This window comes from Chiroxiphia lanceolata, unplaced genomic scaffold (genome assembly GCF_009829145.1).
Source record: "Chiroxiphia lanceolata isolate bChiLan1 unplaced genomic scaffold, bChiLan1.pri scaffold_53_arrow_ctg1, whole genome shotgun sequence".
NCBI lineage: Eukaryota > Metazoa > Chordata > Aves > Passeriformes > Pipridae > Chiroxiphia > Chiroxiphia lanceolata.
Window position 1 is genome coordinate 214,418 of NW_022476526.1, and position 4,228 is coordinate 218,645.

Below are 4,228 nucleotides of genomic sequence, written 5' to 3' on the forward strand. Positions count from 1 at the left end.
AACGTAGCACCCCATGAAAACGGGGAGTTTCAGTGCTACACAGAGCACAGGCTTGTGACAGAATGCCTGAGTGCCAAGTGACGTACACAGCACGGGGCAGCGCAAATCTGGGCATCTTGCAGTCAGCTGCAATGTGTGTCCCGTAGCTTCTCCTGAGGTATCGTCTCCTGGATACTCTGATCCACTCCAGGCGGACACCGCGATTCTCTGGTTCATGAAGATCTTTCTCTTTGGATAGGAGGAGGGTTCTGGCCTTGCCTTGAGTGTGGCAAACACACAGTCAGGGTCCGCAAGACTTGGAGTGTCACTCGTGAAGGATCTGAACACTACATTTCGGACGTGTGCTGAAGAAGCTGTGAAGGCAGACAGTGCGACGGAGAGAGGTGCAACCAAGCCAGACCAAGTGTTAGAGGTGGTGAGAAAGGAGACCAAAGCAGTAAGAAAAGAGAGACCTCCAACCATGTGGTCCTGGGTTCAGGAAGGCAGGTTGCAGGAGCATCCTTCCTTAACCTCTCTGTACAAACGCGGAATCTTCAATTTCCTGTAAATGTGTTAGCTCTGCTCTGACACCTGAGAGGGAAGAACAATGTCAGGAGCACACAAGCATAGGGAGGGTGAATTGATGCTGTTCTTTCACCTGAGAAGACTGTGAAAGCCTCAGTTTCCTGTGGTGTGATGGGTGCCAGGGATCGCGCTGGAGTTGATCTAGAGAAGGGGCTGGGAGTAAGGATCTCCATCTGTCAACCCCCTAGACATTCAGCTGCCCTTTCAGATGGGTGGGACAGGGCTATCCCAGCCCCACCACTAGCAGGCAGCACACTAGTGGTTGCCACCTGTGCTCCCTGCGTGTGCGTGAGGGTCTTCATCCTGTTCCCTGCTCATCCCTCAGCACATTTCCTTAGGAATACGTTGTCCCTGCCACCGCTGGGGCTGGGATATCCAGCAGCCCTGCTGGAGCCACCTTCCTCTCTCGCACTCTGCATTTTCCCGGCATATGGATTCATGCATGGCAGAGTACCCCCACGAATCCCCAGTTGGCATATGAAAGAAATGTTCCATCCAATGGTTTCTGGTCATTGGGTTGAATTCTTTTGTTTTATCCCTTTGATTCCATGAAGTTCCAAAGATATCCCTGGGAAAATGACTTCTTGAGAAGTCATTGAGATCAGGCACTTCACTAAAGCAAAAGCCAAACTTTGTGCATGCCATATATTCTGCAATGTCCCTTTGGCCCATTTGGCTCAACTGACCTGTCCGTATCCCCTCCCATGATCTTGCCCCCGATTCAAGGGAGGAAGCTGACAATGCGGATGCTGTGCCAGCCCTGCTCAGCAGTTGCCAAAGCACTGGTGTGATTAACCCCTTTGTAGCTCCCAATGCAAAGCACAGCACTGTTGCTGGGTATCCGTCGAAAGGTCTCGGCTTGAGAGGGGGGAAGAAGGACAGACGACGCACGTGAGGATGGTGAGACAAAGGGACGTCTGCCTGCTCAGAGCAACAGGCAACCTTTTATTAGGTTCTCCTACTTCTACTTTCTCACACGCATATAACAAACATATTTCTACAAAAATACTGAGAAATGCGCACCTGCACTTCAGTGTCCATGGGAACTATCTAGTTAGCTTCACTGCTCTCACGGGAAATGGCCCAACACTTTGCAACACTCCAAATCCCTCAAACTTCAGTTGTGGGGCTGTTACTTCACCCCACACAGCACTGTGACGGCTGCAGTGCGAAAATGAACCTCAGCTCAGACAGATCCAACACACGTGGGAGTCTGAAATGTCTCAGGGTTCGTTTGGTTCCACAATGCCCCCCATGTCACCGTGACACAGCTGTCAGACCTGGTAGTAGAAAAATAAATCAAAAAATTCAGAAGAAATTACCTTCAAGTCATGCTAAGCCTGTCTTCTACAGTCCAGAATCTACATATGTGTGACTACAGATACTTGGGAGGAGGCCAGATGCTCCGAGGAATTCATGGGTTTTGGTCTAGGAAATCTGTCCCCAAAGTTTTCACTGCCTTTTCCTCCTTGGACAGTTCCTGATGCCCGGAGCAAGCTCATGGCCCACAGCAGCTCCACGCCCCACTTCCTCCTCCTGGCATGCGAGGGCTGCAGCTCTTGCACTTCTGCTTCTTCCTGGGCATGTCCCTGGCTGCCCTCCTGGGCAACGGCCTCGTCCTCAGCGCCGTAGCCTGTCACCACCACCTGCACACCCCCTGGGACTTCTTCCTGCTCCATCTCTCCCTCAAGCACCTGGGCTGCATCTGCACCACTGTCTCCAAAGCCACGGCCAATTCCCTCTGGGACACCAGGGGCATCTCCTACTCAGGATGAGCTGCACAGGGCTTTTTTGCTTTTCTTCTTGCTCACAGCAGAGGTTGCCCTTCTCACCATCATGTCCTACGACCGCTCTGTGGCCATCTGCAAAGCTCTGCACTACAGGACCCTCCTGGGCAGCAGAACTTGTGCCCACGGGGCAGCAGCTGCCTGGGCCACTGGAAGAGGGTCTGGCCCTGGGGCTGCAGGAGCTGCCGCCTGAACTGATCATCTCCTGAGCAGTCCAAACATGCAGTCACTGTCTCTGTCCTCTATTTCCTCCCTTTCTTGCTGCAGGACCAGAAACGACTGTGCTGCTCTGCTGGGCTGGGGCGGGGCAGGGAGATGGGGGCACCGGGGAGGGGCTGGACTGGGCACTTCCAGGGAGTAGAAAACCCCAATGTTCATCTGAAGTGGAGGAGTGGGCAGGGAGGGAGCACTACAGGGTTGAGGTGGCTCCAGGCTCTGGGAGTGGCAGCAGGAGCCCAGGGAGACACTGCCCCTGCTGCAATGAACTGCCTGTGTGTTTGCGAGGGAAGGACTCGTGTCTCTGAACACCCCAGTGGGTGTGAGCAGTGCATCAGTCCAGCTCAGGTGTGGACACCTCTCAGAGCCCTAACACATTTCTGTGTGTGACTCCAGGAAAACCCCCACTGTGCCAGGGAGTTATCAGATCCTTTGCTGTCACCCTCCTGGCGTCCTGTGTAATGATGAAAGTAGAAAAGGTGATCATCACACCCTGTTAATTTTCTAAGGGGAGAAATGTCACTGCTGGAGAGAAGTGTCACCGAAGAGGTGAGAAGAGGGAACATCATTGTTTCCTTCAGCCTGTTCCACAGCAGGTTCCCCTGGAGTCCCAGGGACACCTGTGGGGAACCCAGAGGGGCAGAGAAAGGGCTGCCTTTGGCTCTTGTTGTGCTGTTCAGCTGGGCCAGGCTCCTGGCACACAGGGAGCTCCTGGCACACAGGGAGCTCCTGGCACACAGGGAGCTCCTGGCAAGTGGGTAGAACTGCAGAGAGACAGCTCTGCCCAGGAGCAGCTCCTCTGCACAGCCCAGCAGGGCCGAGGGCAGTGGAAAATGGGAGGTGTTCAGCTGAGACTTCCCTTGGGGACACAACTTCACACTCCTCTGCAGAGTGAGTCTACAGGCGCAGGGCAATGTCGCTTGCGTTCCTGAAGGAATCTCCTAAAGCTACCACATCCCACAGCCTTGGGCATCTGTCAGGACTTTCCCAGTTTCTCTGCTGCACAGGAGGAGGATGATCCTGCCTTCCCTGCAGCACCGTCAAAGGGACAGCGCAGGTGGGCTCCTTCTCCCAGGGATGACTGCGGGCTGGGAAGGTGGGGGTGCAGCCAGGGGTGTCCTGCAGGGCAGGGTCCCTGTGCTCCGGGGTTCTTCGTGTCAGGGCAGGGACCCTGCTGCCTGCCAGGGTCAAGTCTCATCCTGCCTGGCTAGTTGCCCACACCTCTGCAGGGAGAAGCTGTCGGTGGGTGGCGAGAACCCCAGTAGGAGCCAGGCAGGGTCTTCCCGCCCTTGCATGAGTGCTGTGTGAGGTCAGGGCTGCTCCCAGATCTAGATCACACCAGTACATTTCCAAGAGCACTGTCAAATGGGAAGGACAAAGCACAATTATTAGGAAGGAAAGGAGCTTTTCTGAGTCAGTGTTTTCAGTTTCCTACTCCTGAGGAATCTGGGGGCTGAGAAATGGAAAAGGAGTTGCCACGTTGGACAAGTCACTGAGACTCCTGAGCTGTAACTTGGAATGCACAGTGCTTCTGCAAGCAACTTCCTAAAGTGCTTTCGGCCTGCAAAAAGAAAAGTTGCCCAGTCAGTGCCCTGCAAACAGGCAGGTTTCTCTCAGGCCAAAGTGAGTGCGCAGACATTCGCATGGAGTGCGGCTCCCGG

The 4,228-nt window shown here is 54.4% G+C and overlaps 1 long non-coding RNA gene across 3 annotated transcripts in view; it reads right to left on the reverse strand.

The window, feature by feature from the left end:
* Positions 1 to 330: 330 nt before the first annotated feature.
* The window catches only part of LOC116781688, a 24,466-nt gene continuing 20,568 nt past the window's right edge, over positions 331 to 4,228 (reverse strand). Inside the window, exons 2-3 of one of the 3 annotated variants that reach the window (XR_004354940.1) lie at positions 2,413 to 2,416; positions 333 to 344 (exon numbers count right to left, since the gene is read on the reverse strand). This is a non-coding gene — a long non-coding RNA (uncharacterized LOC116781688). Of the gene's footprint in view, positions 345 to 2,412; positions 2,417 to 4,228 lie in introns of all 3 variants that reach the window. The other 2 variants (XR_004354939.1, XR_004354938.1) reach the window with 2 other exon arrangements.